Source organism: Lemur catta, chromosome 3, assembly GCF_020740605.2.
Source record: "Lemur catta isolate mLemCat1 chromosome 3, mLemCat1.pri, whole genome shotgun sequence".
Taxonomy (NCBI): domain Eukaryota; kingdom Metazoa; phylum Chordata; class Mammalia; order Primates; family Lemuridae; genus Lemur; species Lemur catta.
In genome coordinates this window covers 49,005,322-49,030,776 of record NC_059130.1, presented here as the reverse complement: position 1 = coordinate 49,030,776, position 25,455 = coordinate 49,005,322, and the positions used below count along the sequence as shown (strand labels likewise).

The window sequence follows — 25,455 nt, the reverse complement described above, 5'->3', positions numbered from 1 at the left end:
AGAAAATTCTTGGCCTTAAAATTAAAAGATAGCATTTACCAATAATAAAATTTAGGAACAGGCCAGGCGCAGTGGCTCATGCATGTAATCCTAGCACTTTAGGAGGCCAAGGTGGGAGGACCAGTTCAGGCCAGGAGTTCATGATTAGCCAGAGCAAGAGAGCAAGGTTCCATCTTTACAAAAAATAGAAAAATTAGCTGGGCATGGTGGTGCACACCTGTGGTCCCAGCTGCTCTGGAGGCTGAAGGACCACTTGAGCCCAGGAGACCGAGGTTGCAGTGAGCCGTGATGATGCCACTGCTCTCTGGTCGAGGCAACAAAGTGAGACTCTGCCTCAAAAAATAAATAAAATAAAATTTAGGAATAAACATATTTTCCCATATCTTAGTTCTCTTGGTATAATAGAGTAACAGGAATAATTCAACTCAAAATTATTTATTAAAGACCTACTATGTTCTAAGTTCTGTGCTGGTGAAGGGGAGGACTTACTGAAACTTACTTAGAAGATGGTGCTTAATACACTGAACTCAATTCATGTAAAAGGCTTTCAAAAGAGTTTTTTTGCATGTAGCTTTTTTTCTTTAAAAGTTCAACAATGATTGCAAATATTTTAGAGGTTGAAATAACACATTTGGAGAGCAATGGCCAGATCTGGATGTTCTTCCTCTTGCAGCTGTTAATTTTCATGCATGGAATCCATATAGGTTTATTTAACAGTTTTACACTGTAAAAATTATGCCACTCTCCTTTTTCAAAAATAATAAGTAAACCTACTTCACAAACATACTTAATTTAAATAAAGTTTACATTTAAACATTCACTCACTTTACTTAGCTAAATCTATGTTGATTATCCAAGTAAAAGAAAAATTTATTCAGCACAAATATTTTTTTAAAGTGTTATCCTTGTGATTTTTTTAAAACTTCTGATCATGGAAGTCTCCTGCTTAAAGGAAGAATTGCTACAAAAGATGATCTCTGAGCCTTAGCTCCTACCCTTTTTCATTCCTACAGCTCCAGCTGCAACACCTACCCCACACTAGAACTCTGCTCACAATTTCATGAACCAGTTAAGTCATGTTCAACCTTTGAGCATTCCAACATACTCTTCCCTTTCCTGAAGAGCCACACTTCAAGTTTCCTTCAGAACTCAGCTCAAGTGGCTCCAGTGGAGCCTCCTGGCTCTATCTCCTGGAGCCATTTTGGTTTCTCATACCACACTGTGGGTTCCTTTATCAAAACAATTATCACATTGTACTGCAACAGCTGATTCACTTTTCTGGTCTCTCTTCTATTTCCTCCTCCAGGGAGAAAATGGTTGGGTTTCTTTGTCTTTGGGTTAGTTTACTTGGAAATAGATTAATTTGAAATCAGATGAAAAAGACAGCCATAATTTTGGCAATATCCAGTTATTGCATCAAATGTTTGGGAAGAAACAGTTGTTTTATAATTGTTCTTTGAACTTACATAAATAATACACACTTATAACAAAATAATTGTAGTTAGTTTCATTTATTTAATAAATACTTATATAAGGGTTTACTATATGCTAGCATTTTTCTATGTTTTATAAATGTTAACTCAATCTTCATAATCACTCAATGAGGTAGACATAAATATTAACTCATTCCATCTTTATGAAAACCTGATGAATTAGATACTGTTGTTATTCTCATGTTAGAGATAAAGATACTAAGGGACAAAATTTCCTTCACTGATTTAGGTTTGAAATATTTTATTGCTTATTTCTATGGTCCTACTGATCATCAAGTGGTTAATAAAGATCTCCTAAAGGTCTGTGATTCCTGCTCTTCTCTGCCGTTTTTCCTTTATTCTAACATCCTAACAGTGTATGTGGTGACATCAGAGCTTTCCTCACAGTTGTGAAAGCCAGATTCAAGATTCCTATTCAGGTTTGACTTAGTCTAAAGCCCAGCCTGTGGATATCATTATTTCATTTTTTACAATACTTCCCATAATGATAGCCAGTAATCCCAGAAATCTTGAAGAAGTTTTATGAAATAATATATTAAAACCATGCACGTCACAGTTATTACCATGTAATATTAATATATTTCATAGATGGCTGATTTAAAAAGCAAGCTAACAAAAACTCTTCGTTTACTTACAAGGAGCTCAGCAATAATACTTGCACATCATGTTACTATTTACAAAGCATTTTCTCATATATAATTTACCTACACAAATCAGTAAGATCAGTCTTTGCAGTACAAATACTAGACAGACAAAAATAAAAACAATTAGAATCAATGTTTAGAAATATCAGAAATATGAGGCATAACAAATTAAATAAAAAATGTGAATTCAACATCTGTTATCATGACTTACCCTAAACTAATTATGTCCCTCCCCAGCATTTGGAACTTTATATACTGGGACAAATAAATTTCTGTTCTCAGGAGTTTAATGTCTAAAAATCAATGTTGATATTGCACATGAAGAATATGTAGAAATTTTAGGAAATTAATGAATATGAGTGAAAAACAGATAAAAATATAAATGTTTGATCTTCTCAATTTAATTCATATCTTAAGGTGGAACAAGATTTCAGGCAATGACACTGCTTGGAAAATGAACAAATATGAAGATGATCTGATGATTAACAGAAGATTTTTTGAGAAAATTAGCCTAGAAGCTAAAGGACATAAAGTTCAGAAATAATATCTTGAACAAAGTCATTAAAATTAGCTGCCTACAACGTAATATGATTTAAAGTCTAAAAACAGGAAAATAGAAAGCTAAGTGCAAATAATATGTATTTTGTAAAAATGGAAAATTCCATCAACTCTGCTCCTAATAAAATGCATAAGAGCACTGACAATGCTGTGACAGTGTGTTACATGCTGCATAAAATTTAAGAAAGCTTAATAAAGAATTTGAGTGAAGGTAATAGAACTTAGATATGTTTGTGGTCCATGGACTCTTAACACATTATTTCCATTGTTCCTTCATTCTTTCCTTTCTTCCATCCTTCATTCAATAAACAAATATCTATAGAGCATTTACAATTTTCTGAAAATTTTGTTAGGTGCTAGAGATACTGAGAGGAATAAGGTACAGGTTTTGCCCCCAAGAAGCTCACAGCAGTGGAATCACACATATAAATGCTCATCCTCAGATTATGTGGAAGTGTGGTGGTAGAGAGATGAAAGATACAGAGTGCACATACTTTCCCCCTCAATACAAATCCAAGTTTAGAGATTAGGCAGAGGCAGCCAGGGCTGTACCTCGGCTGCCACTGCTGCTAATAAAAATAAATAAATAAAAAATAAAAAAATAGAAAAGAGATTCACTCAACTGCTCACTCCTCTATATTCAAGGCCTAGTATAATGCTAAAGACACAATGACTGTTCACTTAAACCATTCTGTTGACTGAATGAATGCGGTATAGATGTTTCTTCAGAGTGTGTGTATATGTGATATGTGCACATGCGTACGTCTTGTGGACAAGCCAAGTAACCCAGGGCTTGAGGAAGATACAGAATGTGAGGAACTGGAAGCATTTGTTACTATCCTACTGGAAGTGGCATACAGCTTGCAGGGCAGTTCTCTGGATGGCCTTGGACTAAGCCAGTTCTCCCTCCTTTCTTGTTTGTAGTTCTCAAGAATATATACACTGGGAATGCAACATCCTGAGATAATGAGGGACTGGCTGGGACATCCCAAGTTCCACTGTAGTCCCCCTGGAAACAGGGTGTCCTTCAACACATTAGCCTAGTGAGTCCTGTGACCCAGTGGTACAAATTCAAAGACAGGCTGCTTTCCGGGGTCCCTCAGCTGCGATGCAAGTGAGACACGCACAGTACAGATATCTTCCAACCCTGGGCAGCTTTCCTGAGGCTTGAAGGACTGGCTCACAATCAGTGGGCTTCTGTTGTCCCTGTCTGTAAGTAATAAACCTGCTTTATAAGTGTGTTCTATGTCACCAGACAAGTTTGTAACCAGTGTACAGTGAATTGGCTTCACAGAGCTCTCTGCCTAATTACTTTTAATTCACTCCCACTGCAAACCAATCATCCTTTCTTTTAACTGATCTCTCTTCTTTTATCCGTATGCTACCCATTAGATACTTACCACAATACAATACCATTAAAGGCAATATAGTTTAATGGATTTCACATTTGTATCCAGTTCCATTACTAACTTTGTGATCTTGAGAAAGTTATTTAAAATGTTTGTGCCCAGTTTTTTCATCTAAGTTGCTAGTCATAGTCCAGACATCATACCATTATGGTGGGATTAAACAAATAATAGGTGTGAAATATTCAGAACTGTGCCCACTATATAGTAAGTGTTCAATAATGTAAATCATTATTGTCAATCATTTGTATTATAATCTAGGAACAATGGAGAATATAATGCAGGAAATGAGCACTGTCTTTCAACAGCTAATAGAAAGCAAAGTGTTATGGTAAAAACTATAAAGCAATGACTACCACATATGTTACTGTGAAAATAAGTGAAATAATTATAATGAGCACCAAAAACAATATCATGTTTATAGTAACTGTTCAATAAATGTTAACTAAAAAACATGATCAAAAATACCTTAACCTTCCAAACTGATTTGAGGGGGTTTGAAGAACAAAGAAGCAAAATGGTGTCATTTTGAATAAACATAAAATGTGTAAACATAAGAGATCATAAGAATAAAACGTGTAAGACCATGTGCATTCATAAGGTTTACAATGATAGCAGCAGCCACACTGAAAAACCAAATATAAGCTGATTTCTATAGACACCCCACTAGCATGATGAGTTACATTAATTAATGACTTAGTAATCATTATTTCTACAAGTGACCTCTTTTATAGTTCATTATTAATGGCTTTGACGAGACTGCCTCAGTAATCAATTCTGTATTTGGGTAGTTTAGGCAAATTTATATGTCAACAACAAAAAGAGGTATTGAAGCCCAGGGTGGTGGGAGTAGGCAGGGAGGCCAGTGAATCTCTCTTTGTCAAGGGAAGCTCTCTGGTGGAGGTATAATTTTTCTCCTCCTTTAGTTCTCATTTCTAAAATGGATATTTCTCCAACACATGAATGCATTTCATGTGATGAGACAACATATAAATTTTCTACTTTAATTAAACAGAAAGAGAAATAAGAGAAACTCTCTTAAAAATAATCTTAGAGAATAAATTTTTCTTATGTGCCACCTTTTCATTAAGCTGTGAAATTTCTCACCTGCTCCCTTCTTGATATTTTTTTAAGGTGAACTTTTCGGAACAACCCCACTGAGAGGAAATTGCTTTGCAAGCTAGGAAGATATTAATCTGTTCTCCCAGTATAGTGGGTGCATAAATCCTTTTTTATTGAAGAGGTGTTGTTAAAGTTCTATATATAAGACGACAGTACAGTATTGATTTTGGTAATGCTAATACAAAAGCAGTACTTTTAGTTAAACATGCTGTATTCTTTCAATTTTCCTGCCTTTGCTCTCATTTTTCCTTCAATACAAAATGTGTGGCTGCTCACTCCCACTCCCTATCTGGCAGGTTCCTGGGCATCCTTCAGGAGGCAGCATTAGGTGTCATCTCTGCTTGAGAAGCACTGCTCAACTCCCCCTGCCCCACTCCTCTTAAAGCTTTTTAATTTCCTTCTTTGTATCACCACATTTTTCAAACTATAATATAATTATTTTCTGAAGCATCCTAGCAGCCTGATTGATAGGTCCCAGGAGGACATTCATTCATTCATTCAACAAATATTGTTTGAGGACATCTTAGGTGCAAGGCCATGGGAACATGCTGGCATATAAAACAGACAGATTCTTTCTTTCTATAGCTTATGGTTAAACAAACGAATGAACAAACAAATATTTCATTACAGACTAAGATAAATTTATGACAGCATAGCACAGTGGAATCAGGGGGTCAAGGAAGTCATCCCGCCATGTCCAGGGTGATCAGGAGTTAATCAGGGTGAAGAAATGAGTGCAGGAAGCAGAAGAGATGTGCAAATGCCATGAGATGGCAGGAGGCTCAGCATTTCCAAGCTTTGAAAGAAGGCCCTGGTTACTGAAGCAGGATACGAGGCCAGGGAGGTTGACAAGAGCAAGGAGCCTGCCAGGTTATAACATCTTGGATTTTCACCAGCTAAGCACACCAGGTGCTCAACAAATGCTTGTTGAATAAATTAATGATAATAATAATAATAAAGATGACTGTCCAATGGGTTTTTGAGGGTTTGTATTATTCCTATCTTGGGAAAATTAAAATTTTTACAAGGTAATTTACTTCCCATTACTACAAATAGGAATATTTTTGCCTTGTTAAGACTTTCCCCTTTTCATATATTTAAAAGTAATTTAGAGAGCTATAATTCAGTATTAAATACAGTATATAAAACATTTATGATGTAGCTAACTTGAAAAACAGGCATCTTACATATATCTGCTTCCAGAGGAAGTATTTATAATATTTAGAAAGTTTCACTGTGGATCCAAAGAGATGTAAATTGTACAATCTCTTTAGGAAAAAATCATCATGATTTTCTACACACTATTACCAAATGAATATCCAATAAGGCAGCTTGGCACTAACCATTTCTTTTGTCTGCACTACTGAATTCCCATAATATACATTGCTCAAGAAAAAGGAATGCTTGCCCCTGACTGATTATCTCATTTATAGACATCTCCCATCACAAAGTGATTCAGTCATAAAGCAGTCAAAGACACCTAAAAAAAAACTCTCAAGGAAAGACAAATTACATAATCTAATCCATAATCGCCCCTCTGCATTGACAGGGCACTGGACAAATAGTGCTTTTTGGCTTCTATTCTGTTATTAACACATTATGTAACCTTGAACAAATTCTTTAAGCCCAGTTAAATGAGGCCTAATTAATTAGGTCTTAGTTTTCTTATCTATGAGAAATGGGTGTATGATCAGGTGGTCTCTAAAGTGTCTTCCAACACACAACAGCCATATCTTCATCTCCTCCTCCCATGTGTCAAAATGTTATGAGATTATGAGAATAAAAAAATTTAAAATATGATTTTCATTTTGGGGGAAATTTCACAAAGAATCACCAAAATTTTAAACTCTGAATATTTTCTTTAAATGAGAGAACTTAATCTCTCAATAAATTAGTTTGAACCTAACAGGTCTCTCCTAGAATTTCATTAACAATGAAATTCTTATTTTAAAAAGAATGTAAAGAATTTGAACGAAATCCAACCCACAGCAGTAAAAATGGTAAAATATTTGACAACCCTGATCTGGTCTAAAATATTTGGCTACATTAAGTGATGAGGATATAGAATCTTTCCAATTTCCCCATCCTGTATTTCTTGGCAGTCTGATTAGTAAAATTTTGGAATGCATCCTTAAGAGAGTTATTTAAGTTCATTTTTGAGCATCAGGAACTGACCTCCTCTACCTTCTCTGCAGTCAGAAATTTCTTGTTTATTTTTGTCCACATTATATCATTTTAGCCTCCTGCACAGAAAACATCAAGCTCCTTTCTAGAAAGTGTCAGAATAACTAAAAAACACTGGGTCTGGGGCCAGAAAATATGAGTTCATTACCTGTCACTGCTACTTGGAGGCTGTAAGTCTTGGCTAAGCCACCTAATATTTCTATATCTAACTTTTTTCATCTGGGGAACGAGATAATACCTACCTTAGAATCACGTGAATCCAATAATCTACACAAGTGCTGGAGCAGAAGTATAAGTAGCTATTCAAGACATGGTTATCTAGTCACTTACACATTGAAGTTTGCTGGTGATCACACACATTCTACCAACACTTTACCTATGGCATAACCTCTGTGGGGTTAAATCTTCTGGCTTTGTGTTTTGCTTACTTGCTTCCTGGTCTATAAGGCAGTGTTACTGCACTCCACAGATAAAAATTTTTGCTGAGTTGGTATTCAGAAATAGTTCACTAAATTTCCTAATGTGCTAAAACATCAGTTAACTAATCATTAGGTCAGATTTTCTTACTCCTATTGTCTTATATCCCTCGCTGTTTCTACTCTGTTTCTTAAAATTGCTAAAATCCTGGCTTTTGAGTTTTCACTGCCCATTTGGCTTTTAATATTATTCTCCCTTACTCTTAGCTAATCTAACAAATTTATCATATGGCTTCTTCTACCCTCATAACTATCTTTGATATTTCCTTTCCCTGCTAGCCATCAAGTTATAGGTAACAGTGGAAAGGAGCATTTAACTAAACATTGAAATATTTCTCTTAGAAGATAAGTACATGTTTGTTTAATATTCTGTAGAAACCACTAAATACTGATTTTCTTTACAACTGTGCTTCGTTTTAGATGAATATTTGTAAGACACACAAATATTACATTTTACTGCCACCTTCTATAATATTTTATGCATTTTTGTACTAAGCTAACATTCCTAAATTAAGATACTATTAATATTTGAAAAGACATGCTGCTATTTCATTCAGTGTATGCAAAATGTTCTACTAGCATAAAAAAGGAGTGATAACTTCTCTAGAGGGGAGAATCAAGAGAGGTGTTGCATGGAAAGTAATTTTTGAGATGGGTCTTAAAGAACAATGACTTTGACAGAATGGAAGGAGGTATCTAGGTGGATGCAGCACAAGGAACACACGCATGAAACTTTAAAGCATATAATGTATTCATGGAAAATCTCTGTTCTTCAGGAGAGTTAGGATAACAGATACCTGGGAGAGGGTAGCTGGAAAGAAAAGGTTAGAAATCAAGCCTGAATTGGAATTTAGTTTTACTAATTCTCTAAGAATTTTGGTTAAAATGATACTGTAAAATTTTTATGAGAAGCCCATCTTTATTCCAAATACACAGCCATACTAGAATCTCTCCCTCTTTCACACACATTCACCCCCATATATAGCTGGCCCTCCATATCCGTGAGTTTTGCATCTGTAGTTTCAGCCACAAATTAAAATATTTAAACATAAATTTAAAAAATAAAAAATAATGAAATACAAATACCAATTAAAAATACAATACAGCATAATGACTATTTACATAGCATTTACATTATATTAGGTATTATAAGTAATCTAGAGATAAATTTAAAGATATTTATCGTATAATGTATGTAGGTTATATGCAAACACTACACCATTTTATACCAAGTACTTGAGCATCTGCTGATTTTGGTATTCACTGGGGGTGCTGGGAGACAACTGTAATGTTAAAGTACAAAGGCAACCTAAAGAACAACTGAGATACTTCAGTAGACCAGAAGAGAAACAGAAACACAGGGCAGCAAGCAGAACTGAATCTACAGGCCTGAAGGGCCCCAGCTTCTGAAACAATCAGAGACAGCCAAGAATCAATTCCTCTGTTATAACTGATCCAAAAGTGCCCCCGACCTGAGGGGTGGGGAACTGCAGTAAAACTTCCTGCTTAAAATCATGGGTCATCTGAGTGGCACTGCCCTTCCCATGTAAAGGGCCGGAACAACAGTGAAAGTTGTGCGAATTTGGATAATGACATATAAAGCTGTATACCAAAGAGAAAGGAAGACACCAACAGATGTGGCTTTAGTCTAAGATGCAAGCCAAGACACCCTTGTGTGGTTTCTACAGATACAACATCAACACAGTATTATTAATATGGGATTACTCCCAGAGCCACCACTGTAAGACGTGATTGTAGATCAGGTGCCTTGAGGTCCACGTTGAGGCAATCATGGAGGTGTTAGATAGGAGGGGGAGAGCTAATCAACAGAAAAACAAGTAGGTACAACAATGACTCAAGATGCAGGAATGCACAAGATTTCTAAAATGATACAAGGAAAACTTAACACCAAAAAGACTGCCAGTAATAAGCAACTGAATTTATTACAAAGTTAAAATAATAAAGCAATGCGAAAATTTCTTTAAAATTACTGTTTATAAGGTGGTGGCACCGCATGGGCCGGAGCTGGCCTTAGGGTCCTTACGGTCGGGGGGTTCCGTGTGGCGGCGGCGGCCATGGAGGCGGAGCCGGTGAGACCATGGGCGGACGAGGTGAGGCCCCAGCACCGCAAGTTCCAGCAGGGCTGAACCGCGCGGCGCCTTCCCCAACGGGAGGGAAGAGCGAGCCCCGTGGCGTCATTGGCGGCGAGCAGCCTCCTCACCTAGGCCTCGCGTGTTGGAAGCGGGTGAGGAGCAGCCCGTGGAGAGGACGGGCGCCGCTGAGAAGCGACAGGAGGCGGCCGAGAGCGAGTCGCCGGCTGGGGCTGGCACTGGGGACGCGGCGGGGCGGGAGGCGGGATCGCGGCACCCGAGTGGGAATCTGAATGGCGTCGAGAGGGGCCAGATCAACGCCAGCAAGAAGGTGGAGGCCACAGGAACACGTTTGTCGGTGGCCTGAGTTGGGATACCAGCAAAAAGATTCAGAAGACTATTTTACTAAATTTGAACAGGTCCTTGACTGAAAAATAAAAAATGGATCCCAACACTGGATGGTCAGAGGGTTCGGATTTATCCTCTTCAAAGTTGCAGCCAATGTGGAGAAGGTCCTAGGCCAGAAGGAACACAGGCTGGATGGCCATGTCATTGAACCTAAAAAGGCCATGGCTATGAAGAAGGACCTGGTGAACAAAATCTTTGTGAGAGGTTTGAATCCTGAAGCTACTGAGGAAAAGATCAGGGAATACTTTGGAGAGTTTGGGGACATCGAGGTCATTGAGCTTCCAATGAATCCAAAGTTGAACAAGAGATGAGGTTTTTGTGTTTATCACCTCTAAGAAGAACCTGTGAAGAAGGTTCTGGGAAAACAGTTCCATACTATCAGTGGAAGCAAGTGTGAAACAGAGGTGGCCCAGCCTAAAGAGGTCTATCAGCAGCAGCAGTATGGCTGTGGGGGCTGTGGAAACCACAACTGGGGACCTGAGGCAGCAGCGGCGGCGGAGGTCAGGGTAGTACAAACCAGGGCAATAGCCAGCGATATGGTGGCCAACAGAATAACTACAAGCCACACTGAGGCGGCAGCAGGAGCCATGGTCTGACTGACCGCACATGTGTTTGGATATGGAGTGAACACAAACAATTACCCACCAAATTTAACTTAGCAAACTTTCTATGGCCTTTCCCATGTGCAACTTATTTAAAACTTCCCCCCTGGAAATCACTCTCCTGTTTACTATTTCCAGAGCTATAGTTGTTTTAGGCAGTGTGTAGTGTCTCAGAGACCAGAGCGGCATTATGAACTGATATTATTACCAGGTCACCCAGAACCAAATTGGAGGGCCTACTTCCCGCTGCCGCTCTGCAGCCTGGACCTGTGGACCCTGGTTGTAAAGCGTAAACTGTATTTTAGGAAAGCAGTGTCACCTTTTTTTCACTTTTTAATTTTATATTATTTGTGTCATACATTTCCTGTAATGGAAGTGTTAATTTTGCTGTATTTTTTGGTATCTTTTGGGAATCTAATGCAAGGTATTGTACATGTGTCCTGATTTTGCCATGACCTGGATATTGAAGCTATCCAAGCTTTTGAAATAAAAATTTAACTCCTGATCCCCCCAAAATAAAATTACTCTTTACAATCCTCATAATAAAAGAAAAGAAAGGAGTGAATACCATTTCTTAAAAACAAAATAAAAATATATGAAACAAAGCAAGCAGAAATGAAAGAGAAATGGGAGGGTATTTAAAAAAAACAAACAGAATTCTGGAAATAGAAAAGTCTGTCATTGAAATAAAAAACAATAATAATAGGATAGATTCAAGAGATGATACAGTCAGAGAGAAATTTAGTGAACTGCAATATGATACTGGAGAATTCATTTAAAATGCAGCACAGAGTGATGAGATTAACACACTTATCCTAAACTCCTAGGATAAGAAGCTTAGGCGTTGTTGTACAGATAGTGGGAATTCATCAAAGCTATTATTCAGGAGATGCTTTAGAAAATTAAATCACGGTGGATAACAGATTTAAACCTTAAATGGGAAACAATTAGAATTCTAGAAGAAAATGTAGGAAAGACTCTTACAGACATTGGTCTAGGCAAAGAATTTATGAAGAAAACCCCTAAGGCAATCGCAGCAACAACAAAAATAAACGACTGGGACCTGATTAAATTAAAAAGCTTCTGCACAGCCAAAGAAATAGTCATGAAAATAAACAGACAGCCTACAGAATGGGAAAAAATTTTCGCATACTACACATCAGATAAAAGACTGATAACAAGAATCTATTTAGAACTCAGGAAAATCAGCAGGAAAAAATCAAACAATCCTATCAAAAAATGGGCAAAGGACATGAATAGAAATTTTTCAAAAGAAGACATAAGAATGGCCAAAAAACATATCAAAAAATGCTCAACATCCCTAATCATCAGGGAAATGCAAATCAAAACCACAATGAGATACCACTTAACTCCAGTGAGAATGGCCTTTATCAAAAAATCCCAAAACAACACATGTTGGCGTGGATGCGGAGAGACAGGAACACTCATACACTGCTGGTGGGAATGCAAACTAGTGCAACCCCTATGGAAAGCAATATGGAGATACCTTAAACAGATTCAAGTAGACCTACCATTTGATCCAGCAATCCCATTATTGGGCATATACCCAGAAGAACAAAAGTCATTCTTTAACAAAAACACCTGTACCCGAATGTTTATAGCAGCACAATTTACAATCGCAAGGATGTGGAAACAACCCAAGTGCCCATCAATCCACGAATGGATTAGTAAACTGTGGTATATGTATACCATGGAGTACTACTCAGCTATAAGAAATAACAATGATACGACATCTCTTTGGTTCTCCTGGAGAGAGCTGGAACCCATTATACTAAGTGAAGTATCCAAAGAATGGAAAAACAAGCATCACATGTACTCACCAGAAAACTGGTTTCCCTGATCATCACCTAAATGTACATCAGGGAAGGATACCAATTGGATATCAGACTGGGATGGGGGGTGGGGGGAGGGGATGGGTGTATGCCTACATGATGAGTGCGTTGCACACCCTCTGGGGAATGGTCATGCTTGAAGGTGCAGACCCGGGGAGGTGGGGGGGGGGAGGGGATGGAGGTATGACTACATGATGAGTGCCAGGTGCACTGTCGGGAGAATGAGAACGGACGCGCTTGGGACTCTGACTCGGGGGGATGGGTGGGACATGGAAAGTGTATATAACCTAAACTTATGTACCCCCATGATGAGCTGAAATAAAAAATATATATATATAAAAAAAAAAAAAAAAAAAAGAAACTCAATTCTGGTGGCAGTATAAGGATGAGTAGTTGGTCATTGTCATATTCCTGTCAAGAAATGATGAAGTCAAGAACAAATAGGTGGCAGAAGAAATGGAAAGGGACTCATTATTTTTCTCAACTTTTCTCTGACTTCATTAAGTCAGTTTCCATATGTAAAAACTGCTTAGATTTTTTTTTTTAAATATCCTAAATCATTCTGTAAATCGTCTCCTCCTTGGTCCCAGATTCTTTCTCCACATGTATTCCTATCTTTATCCTTTCCTTCCAATTCACCTAGCACAGAGCCTCAGTATTTCCTGCCTATTGTAATTGTCTTTTTTTTTTCACAATTACTATATGTATCTATTTTGTTTTAAGCATAGCAGCCATAACATTTTCCAAACACTGCCAAATCAAGTTCAGTCTCCTGAAATATGATAGTGGAACTAGCACTATCTTAAAAGTCAAATTAACCTGGACTGAAATCCTGATTCTTCTACTTACTTATTATGTGTTAAGTCACAACTGCTGTATCACTTTCTTAATCTATATAAGTGCAATGAAAATCCTCTATTTCATAGAGTTATTATGAGGACCAAAGGAGATTATTTATAGAGTCTAGCAAAGTATCTGTAATGTACTAACTATTCCATAAATATTTACTCAGCCCCATTAACATTCAGCAAAAAGGCATTTTGTAATATTCCTGACTGAGAAAGAAAAGACCAGTTCCTCCACTGTGTCTTACCTTCTTTGTTTCTGTATTTGGATGAACTAATTTATTTATACATCTATCTCCCCATACTAGATTGTAAAATTGTTTCAGAGCAGTGTCCACATTTTATTCCTTTCTGTATCATTCTATATCTAGCAGAGTGCCCAGCTAATAATAGAGGCTTAATAAATGTTAGATGAACAAATTAATGTAGCTACAGTCTAGTTTATCTTCCATTCACTGACTCTACATGCAACTAATGCTTTTTTAAATTGCACAATACAGACTTCTTAATTATCTTTAGCTTCTCTTCCACTTTTGTTTTGCTTCTATCATTCCCTTCAGTTTTCTTCTTCCTGGCAAAAGCATATGCAATCTACCTTTATTATCTTCACCAAAATTGACCTATCCCTTCTCTGAACTTCTCCATCACTATAGGAAAGGGAAAGGACCTTGCTAGACTATCACATCCAATAATATATGCTTCCTCTCTAGCATAGTTTCTCATATACAGTAGGAGCTCAAATTTGTTAAATTGACTTGAATAGTCTTACCTATTAATTATTAATAAAATAGGTTTTGCACAGCAGTAGAATGCATCATATAAAAAGGTAATGCATTTTTAAAATATCATTATGATTTATTAATTTGATTACACTGATTTATGCTGAGGAATCTGAAATGAAGATTTAAAAATCCAAAAAGGATATTAAGATTTTTCAATATTCATCCAAACATCATGATGAGTCTTTTTTCTCTCTGAAAGTAAAGCTTCATACCAGGCTAATTAGCATGCATTTATTGTGTGTAAAAACATCCTCAAGGATTTTCTTCTTTTTTCCAGTCAGTGCATAATTGTTTGTACTAATAGCTACTACATATTTTATTAATTTATAATGAACATAAAATAGGATATCACCACTGTATTCAAAAAATAATAACAGAACACTGCTGACAAAATCTTTTGAAGTAAGAAGGAAAGCATGAGAAAGAGAGGAGGAAAGTACAACAAGAAACTGGAAAGAAGAGGTAAAAAAAATTGAGAAAGAAGAAACAATGGCCATTAAGAACTAAATAAGAAAAAAAGAAACTGATGAAAGGATGAATATGAAACAAAAAGTGAGAAAATAAGAAAAGAGGTAAGAGTACAGAAAGGAAAGAGAGAAAATGAGAAACTTATTGAATGGAGAAGGAAACAAAGTATTTATTCTATAATTAAATACATGAAATTCTAGTATTAGGAAATTAAAATACAGGTTAAGGTAAAATAACTCAGTCTTCCTAACACAGAACTTTTTAATATTTTCTCATTCCCTACCCAGAAATTCTTATACAATTCTGAAACACTAAAATGGGATTTTGATTTAGATTACAGCTATCTATTTTGGTTTAAGCACAAAGGCAGCATTATAGGTGCATTACATGTTCGAGTTAATAGTAATAAATACATTTTAGTATATGCCATTCAGTTTCAAGCCAAAGAATAAACTTTTAACTTTATAGCTTCACACAAAGTTTTCCATCCAATTTTTATTTTTCTCATTTTATGTGAAAAGAAGTAAACTAGTTCTATTCATAATTAACTTACACTTTACAATAATTTTAAAACTCTAGGAATAACATTTTTTCCCAAGAATAAATATTTATAATACCTTATTTTGATCTATCATGCAGATTTACAAATGGCTTCCCCATATTTTTATGTATCATTATTTATATTAGAGATTTATTATGCAGTTTTCTCCTCCTTGTAGACTTGAAAGTTCTTCAAAAGCAATATAAATTTTAATTCATATTATAACTCTCATTCTTTGAACAGTGCCCAACAGTGTACACATTGAACAAACGTTTGTTGAATGAATTAATGAATAAGTCAACGAGATGTTATGGGTTAAGTATACTTTGATTAATTTCTATGTGAACTAACCTTCTCATGTTTGACACATTTGTATCTGCTTCTTCCATGCTAGTCTACCTATGAGCCAATCTTCTTTAAATATTTATTTCGCAGTAGTATTCTCCTGTTATAAAACATCAAGAGGACCCATCCTTTCTATAGCTTAAAAGTGTAAATGCATTGACCCTATTCAGTCATAGATTTTAATGTTCCCCAACACTCATTTTCATTCTTATAAGATTCTTACTTTTAGTTTCAAACTACATGTTATTCCTGTAAACTTTTGGAAGTTGTGTAGTTTGTGAGAAGGAAATGCTTTTGCAGCTTATGTTTCCTTGTTTGGCGATCTAACACACACACACACACATATCAACAAAGTATTTTCAGAAATTTGTGTTTAATACATTTCTGTGGGCTAAGGCTACCGACAGGCTATTGGATCACCATACCCACCCGCTATTACATTAATGCAGGTCATAGGAGGGATTCAGGTGCAAGCTCAGAAGACACAGAACTAGCTGTGGAAGACAGTAGCTATGGTAGTCAATAATGTGTGTCCACCCCAGGAATTCCAAATTCTATCTCTACTCAACAACTCACATCTCTCACTTAGTCTTGGGACATAAGAGGAGAGTAGTTCAATAGCCTTACTCCTGAAGAGGTAGTGGCAACTCATCAGAAAACCATCAACTGAACCTAGTGTAGACCTGTAGGACTGCCCATCTTGACCCTTAAGACTTGCAAACAGTAATATATAAACATTGCTCTAGGCCATGGGGTTGGCAGTGGTTTGTTATGCAACAATAGCAAGTTGATATAAAAACTGTATCTACAAGTGTAATACTACCATAACAAAAATCTAAAATATGAGCAGAGGTTGATAATTGCTGCAAAAGCTGAAAAGATAAACTATTAGAAAAGGCTGAATAAAGTGACGAAATGATTATGTATGCTAGAAAAAAATGGTAACCTGAGTTATGTGCAGCAAATGTGAAACTGTTGCCTGTGGTAAATTTAAAGCAGAATAATATTCCTAATGAATTCATGGACCTTAGCAAGATCGTTTTTTAAGCATTATATATTCAGAATGTCAGTTGGTTTTACTGTGTATGATAAGGTATGTTGATAAGGAGAGAGTCAAAAAAGTACTTGTCCATTTGTAAGCAGATTTTTGACAGAATAGAGAGAGGCCAAGGATTACTGAGTTGGAAAATAAAATTTTCATTTATAGTCTTCATAGTTGACAAAAGATTATCAAGGTAAAATGAGAGTTGAAGACTAAAATCAAATCAAGACTGAGGCTATAGCACCTTTTTCTAAGACGTCTGAAAGATTTAAGTGGTGTTCAGCAGAGGGCAAAGAAAACAAAAGAGATTCTTCTAGAAATTATAAAAGAGTGGTCTCACAGAAGTCAAATCTCAAAAATAGCAGTGGCTAACTGTATAAAGGGAAACATTTCTCAAAAACAATTGTACTATGGCTTTTGCAGTAGAATAGACTGTAACCAGATTTAAACTCTACAAAGTTTTACAGCAAGTTTCATAGCTAAAAGAGCCACCAATCCGTAATAAAAGAGACTTAAATTGTTTCAAGTGCAAAACATCCTTTGGACCTTCAACGTTCTATGGGAAAGAATAAGTCAAAGAAAATGACTCAGGTGCCAAATGGACCATTTCCTCAGCAGTAGCCAAGGCAAGCAAAAAACTAGGAAAAGCATCACAGAGAGTGGAGCAAAAACACCAGAGGATGCCATGAGAACGAAGGACTAGGAAGTTACTTCCAGGAAACAAAGATAGAACTTAATGAAGAAACATATCCTACTTCTGTAGTTGTGGAATTTAGTAAAATTTTTCCAGCATGATTTCAGAATTACTATGGATCAGTGACTGCTAGGTAGCTCCCATCTTTCCCTTTTTGGAGTCGCCTCTGAGAAGCCACATCAGAACTTTATGTAGTTTATGTGACTCTGAAATTAACATGATGCTAGAACTGAATTAGACTTCTGGGTTGGGAATGGACATATTTTGCTTTTGGTATAGACATGTATAACTGAATTCAGGAGTGGTCTTTAATATATTGGTGACAAAGTGAGTCCATTTCTTGACCCCTCCCTATATCCATACAGTTTACAATGGGACTTTGCAGCTACTCTTATCAAGGTGTAGAGTCTATTTTACATACTCTTTGAATTTATGCTGATGTTGCAAATTGCTGTGGTCAAGAGAATGTGGTAGAAATAATAGTGTGCCAATTATGACTCTCAAACTCAAGAGCCCCTATATGGTTCTGCTCCCTCTCTTGGAACCCTGGCATTCCTATGTGAACAAGTCCTAACCAGCCTGATGGAGGATGAGAGACCACAGCGAGGAGAGGCCAGTTGTGGAAGCTAAAGCCACCCTGTACTACTATACAGGCAGCAAATCCTATATATGTGAAAGGGTTCAGCCATGATCAGCAGAACTACTGACACATGTCAACCCTGATGGGATGCATAAATATACTCATGAACGAAAATAAATGTTTATTGTTTCAAGCCACTGAGTTTTGGGTTGTCTTGTTATGCAACAGTTGCCACACACAATAATCCCCTACAAATATCAACTGCAAACTAAAGAATATCCTAATTTTAACACTGTCTAGTATTAATTTAGTAGTCCTCTCTTTAAATAGGACCAGAATGAGATGATCATTTTAGGTTCTTTCAACTTAAGACTTTGTTTTTCCTGCCAACACTATAAGGAAATGATAAGATTTGGCAAAGTTAAGAGAAAACCCACCATTACAATACAACAATGTTTGATTTTTACTTAAATATTTCCATGAATAAGCTTACAGTGGCTCAATTTAACAATTTAACCCAGAGAAAGAGCAATCAGAAAGGTTGGGAAACTGAGAAGTATAATCTCAAATATGCACATTCATCTCTTCCAAATTATGGAATTTCTTGAGCAAGCAGCCTCTCATATTCAAATAGTTCTAGATTCTTTAATTCCAGGAGCCATGTAATGTACAGGTTTTTTTTAAAGTTGTTTTGTATCTATGTGTATATGAAACATAATAATAAAAAAAATCCATTATAATGAGGCCATGGGCCTGGGACTCAGAAAACAGGGACTCTTGTCCTGAATGTGCTCCTATCGGAGTTTATTTCAATGTTAGCTGATTCTAAACACTTTTTTTTGTGCAAGCATTGCCCAACAGCATTATACAGACAAGAAATTCACACAAATCACTGATTGGCAGTAAAAAACATTCTCTCATCCTTTTTACTGTCATTTTAGAAGATACATTAAGATCTGTGATGATAACGTAAAAAATTTCAAGTATTCTTTCACATTCCAAATTCAGTCATTTTCTTTGTAATTTAGATAGTTGAACAGTTATTGTCATGTGAAATGTGTAATAATTCAATTATTAAAGCTAAATTCTTGCTACAAGATGGATAAATGCTCAACATTTATTTGCTGTATGTAAAAACTGCTTTTTATGCACATAAGACTTCCAAAATCACAAACGTTTATTTCAAATTGCATTTTTTCCTAATAAGGAAGAAATTCACATTAATCTACAATATAAGGGAAAGTTAAATAAGAGCTCTTTTAAATATACCCAAATGAATTTCACAAAATACAGTTTCAAGATGCAATAAATATTTGTCTCATTTTAGCAATAGAGATGGGAAATAAAATGTTATTTAAAATATTAACCATGATATAATCACATAATCCTTCCCAAAGGAAAAAAAAAAGCTGAATAATAAATTTTAAAAGTGAAAACTGTATTCAGTTTCTCATATGAGATTACAAAAAAAAAACCAGCACTTACTAAGGTATAACTTGTAAGAAGCCTTTCTATAGTTATTCATTTTTCTATTGACAGGATGTCCTAGATTCTTATAAACTATCTAGAAATTGCTGGTCTTGCCTTGATTTCCATTCAGTAGCAGTAATTCTGCAAGAAGGAAAGGGACTTTTTAGGAGGAATGAAGTATTCTTTCATATAACAATTTTCATTCCCAAACTACACAAAAGCTGGATACAATTATACAAATTTTTCTAAAGTAATAGAAAAGCTATTTTCGACAAAGTGATAATAGATTTCCTTACCTTGAAAAAACACATTTTTTAACATTTTTCAAGCTTAAAATAATCCCCACCATACTGTGAGTTATAAAACACCATTTAACATGTCTTACTGGAAAATATTTGTCATTAAGTAATGATGAATTCATTTTAAATAATTATGAGACCATTTCTGGAACTTAACACACTGCATTTTTTAGATTAGAAAAACTGCTTTCTTTTGTTTTAAACATTTTCAAAATATGGGACACGATCTCAAAAGTATCCCTCAAAATATTTTGTGGATGACATTTCAAGGTCAAATGTGAAGTTGATTTAGAAATATAAATACATATATTTTCAAACTTGAACATATTAGCTATTTATTCCATATGTGACAGATAGTAACTTAAAAACGTGCAAACGTTACTTTTCTCCAAAAATTACAAATGACATAGTATCTAAGGAAATAAAGCAGAAAATATTAACAGGAGACATTAGAAAGAAGTTATTATCCTTCTACTTTGGAGCTACCACTTGGGGTAGGAGCAGCCTTTGGTGAGGCCATAGGAATAAATCAGTAAACAAATTAACATTCAAGATGATTTCAGCTGTGACTGTGCTGTGAAATAAACAAACAAAAGATAGTGATTGATTTATAGAAGCAGGGATCGATCATTTGGATTAGATAAGAGCTTTGCTTAGGATGCAATATTCAAACGAAGACTGAATGATATTAAAAAGCTATCCACTGGAAGATCATTTTGGCAGGAAGAATTGCAAATGCAAAGGATCATGGCTCATTAATGTGTTCATGGTGTGCTTCCACAACCAAACTGCAAGCTGCCTGAGTTCAGAGATCACCTGTCCTATTTGTTTCACATTAAGGTTATTATTAGTATGACTTTATACTCCCAAGAATTGATTTTAAAAAGTCTATTATTTTATGAAAATACAAATTTGGCCATTACATAGAAGTATGACATAAGAGTGCATATACTGATTAAAAGATGAAATGTTATGATTTAGGTTATGTAAACAAATTAATGCCCAATGTTTTTCAATAAACTAATTCAAAAATAAAATTCAAAGCCATTTTTTAAAACTTTTGCATGTGTTTTTTCTATGAGAATCAAAATTTTTCTGATTGGGATTTGAGAAAAAAAGTGAATAGTTAATGCTGTGCATGTGAATGAGAAAACACTGCCTAGAATATAAAGATAATTGCAGGCCAGGTGTGGTGGCTGACACCTGTAATCACACCTCTTTCGGAGGCTGAGGCAGAAGGATCGCTTGAGACCAGGAGTTTGAGACCAGTCTGGGCAACACAGCAGATCCCATCTCTACAAAAAATAAAACAATTAGCTGGGTATGGTAGCAGATGCCTGTAGTCCCGGCTACTCAGGAGGCTGAAGCCAGAGGATCACTTGAGCCCAGGAGTTTGAGGTTGCAGTAAGCTATGACTGCATCACTGCACTCCAGCCTGGGTGACAGAGCAAGACTGTCTCTAAAAGAAAGGGAAAAAAAGATAATTGTATTAACTTAATTGCCTTACATGCAAACAAACTGGAATAAGTAGAAAACACAGTGTTTCCATGAGTGTTCTTTGATACAGGCTCTGCATAGGCTTCGTAGATAGCATAACTATTTTTATTTTATTAAAATTCCTAATCCTCTTGCAAATAAATCTCTATAAATGTCAGATCATATACGGGAGATATCATGAGATATATTGGATTTGTTATCCAAAATTTCATTGTAACAATTTATTTGCTGCATGAGTTTCATTCAAATATTCTCTTGCTCACATCCATTAGTTCCTAAATATATCTTCAATTATTACACTCTAAATATATTAGGATATATATTAGCATACACATATACAGGATGTATTTGTATGTATGTAGATAAAATAGACAATAATACTATAAATACTATGAATTAGCAGTAGTGAAAAAATAAAAATGTTCATCCAGTATATGAAAAAATGCTTACCCTATTAATTATCAAGGAAATTAAAATTAAATCAAAATCTAGTTTTTTTCACATCAGACTGGCAAACATTAAAAAGAAAAATATCCATTGTTGGAAAGTTAATGGGAAATAGGCACTTCAGTATACTGTCAGTGGTTGCATCAATTTTAAAGAGCTATTTCACATTTCTATAAAAAAGTACTTCTGCCTTTTTACCCAGGAGCTCACCTCTAGGAATATATCCTGTAGAAACACTTACATATGTACACAAAGACATTCACACAAATTTATTTCAAATGAGTGAAGGAGAATGGATTAATAAAAGTATATTCTTATCTATAAAGCAGTATATCATATTTAAAAGCATAAGTTTTAAAGCAAGAAAATTAAAATCATGGTATGATTCTGAAAAAATTTTATATGACATCATATTTCCTTACATCTCATTAAAAACAGTTAGATAAATGTATTAATCTCCTTTGAAACTATACTGCCTATATGTGAGGATTAGGAATATTTCTGACTTTCTTTGTCAATGTGATAGGGAGGCAGTACAACAGCTCTACAGACTTTCTAAATAATAACAACAATGTTCATAGTCAATGGATAAGGAAAGGAAAGCCACTGCTGTTTTAAATTGAATAATTCATGTGCTTGATGGCATAGCCTAACTATTTCAAGGACCTTACTTTTGTTTTATCTTACAGAATATCTGGTGGTATTATAAAATATTATCTACTACATGGTCCTGTCTTGTCCTCAATTTATTTCCACTTATTAATAAGAAGAAAAGACTATAAAATCAAATAAATACAAAAATAAGTGAAAGGTAATTATTTTTGGTAACTTCCTTCTTATATTCTTTATTCTACTATACCAAAAATAAATGATAAATATTTATTTATTAATGTCCTCTCTGTTTTTCTACCCAATGATGTTCTTTTAAATTTTTTCATCTCTTTATACCACTCTCATACTTCTTCCTTCTCATCAGGGAATATACAAAAATGGAGGAAATAAGTCTTTCTCAACTTTGCCACTCAATGGCCATCTGTATTCAAAAAATATTTCTTGAATGTCCTCCTTATTCTGAGACTCTGCACAAGGTCCTCAGGATACAGCAGTAGACAAGACAAATCCACATTTGACCTTATGGAACTCAGGAACTGTACTTCTCTCTCATATTAGAGGATAAGTTAGTTATCCAGCCGGCTTACAGCTAACACCAACAGTATTCTACCTCCCATCCCATCTTGTCTCCACAGAGAACTATGAGTAAGCCACTGGAATTTGGAAAACTCTATGGTGATCTTCAAAACTATAACTTCAGTTCAGCATGTTGAAAGCAAAAGTGTAATTTCAGCGGTGAGAAGTAAGCATTTGATGGGGAAATGGATGCACTATTTTCACATGCAGATTTGTTCAAAATAGTCTGGCTTGTGACAGAAAGAAAATAAATAGGATGGTAACTAGGAAGGACAGCAAGGTCAAGCTAAAGCATTTTCAGTATAGAAGAGTCTCATGCATGTTTATGAATGGAATAAAATTGGTGAGCTGAGGACAAAGGAAAATTAAGGATCACAACAACAAAAAACATTTTTGTGAGGGAATATGGTCCCAGTAATAGTTTGCTTGAAGGCATAGTTAAAAAGTAAACTTAGAAAACGGTAAAAATATTTCTACTACTACTGATATAGGAAAAGATGAGAGGACAGATTTCTAAAGAGGATGGATGTTGTCTGATGGAGTTTTGTGCAGCTGTTTTTTCATGACCTCCGAAAGAGACTCTCTTGGAGAGTGATCATCCTTCTCCCTAGAGAGTAGATAATCGGTAATATAAATAATTAACTAGCTAAGAACTTTAAAATCTGTTTAAACAAGCCCCAAGGAAGAAAATTGAGAAGTTTTATTCTATCTTTAACAGTGGCTCTGGAATATACACTGAGTTCTTCTTATGCACCTACACCCTGCTAAGTTCTTTAATAGAGCACCTCCTGTATTCTTAGGTCAATCCTGGGAGGCTGACGCCATTATTTACTCATTGTACAGATGGACCAACTGCGCCAGAAAGTTGTGGAAATGAAATTTAAATCCAAGAAGCTTAATTCCAACGCTCTTAATCATGAATAGAAACTTCCTCTGAGCTTATTTCCAAAAGACATATTAGAAAATGAGTAAATAATACAAATAGATACTTGAAACTTTAAAACTGACATAATGTTTTTATCCTAAAAGTACTGTTTTATGGGTAATTTTAAAACACAGAAAAGCACATAGAAAACTATTATCAGTTATAACCAAAATCACTCTTAATGTCTGCCACACAGAGAATTTTCATGCATAATTCTAATTTTTTAAAGCCTATAAGCACATACACATATATTACAAAAATACATCATTTTATCTGTTTTGTAACCCGCTTTTTACATTTTACAATATATTAAAACATTTTTCCAGGTCAATATAAATAAATGTATGTCATAATCTGTAGTGGCTACTAATTGTTACATTGTATAGCATTATGAAGATTTATTTAAACACTCTTCTATGTTGGACATATGGATTATTTCTTTCTTTCTTATTTATTTTGCTATTATGAACAATTACAATAGAAACAACCTTTACACAGACATCACTGTACATCTATCAGATTATGTCTTTTATAGTTTCCCTTTTATAATTTTTATAATATATAAATAGCATATATGTTTTATTCTATTTCCATTGAACTCTATTTTTAGAACTCTACTATTAAATTTTGTAGTTCTCCAAAATATTATCTTTAAGACAAATATAACTTGCTTTTATTAACTTTATTTTTCAAATATTTGATTAAAATTAAATTTTATAATTGTGCCTTTCTGCAAGTTGCTTAATGTCTATGTATTTTACTTTTAGATCAATAAAATGGGGACAATAATAGCACCTACTCACAGGGTTGTTGAGAAGATTAAATAGGTCAATATATTTAGAGGACTTAGAACAGCTTCTGGCACATAGTCAGCAATGAAATACATATACAGTTATCCTATATATAGCTATCTAAGTGTGTAATATATATGTCATATGTCCTAAATATAAATAAGTGTATAACCATGTAACTATAGCTATAACTAATTTTAAATACATACATAAATAAAAATGTTAGTTATCACCAATGCACATGAACTAATGCATATTTACACTGAACCTGCTTCCAGGCATTTTGAGTATTATCTCTGTCTACTATTATTCTTTCAATAAACTGGTAGATATGATTTGCTAATTTTATTTAAACTTTTTATCAACATAAGTCAGCTCAATATTCATGTTCCTTTTGTGCTATTGTTATCAAGTTTTGGTATCTAGAGTTTTTAGAATAAATTATAAATATCTTATTTTCCTACAGTCCATAAAAATGTAAACACACGAATTATTAATTATAATTGTTAATATTTAGAATTGGTAAAGACCACCTATAAAACAGTATATTATTATACCAACCCTTCTGGGGTTAGATTTTTAATTGTTTTCTTTTATTTTTTAAATCTTTTTTTTCTCCCATTGTTACATTTAGTTACACTTTCTAATTCCCTGAATTTATCTGATTCATTCATACTTTCCTAAAAGACATTTATTGAGACTTCA

The 25,455-nt window shown here is 34.9% G+C and overlaps 1 protein-coding gene and 1 pseudogene across 2 annotated transcripts in view; one reads left to right on the top strand and one right to left on the bottom strand.

The window, feature by feature from the left end:
- Nucleotides 1–25,455, bottom strand: part of DPYD (dihydropyrimidine dehydrogenase) — a 797,518-nt gene that overhangs the window by 615,418 nt on the left and 156,645 nt on the right. The window lies entirely within an intron of this gene.
- Nucleotides 9,734–10,952, top strand: LOC123634145 (annotated as a pseudogene).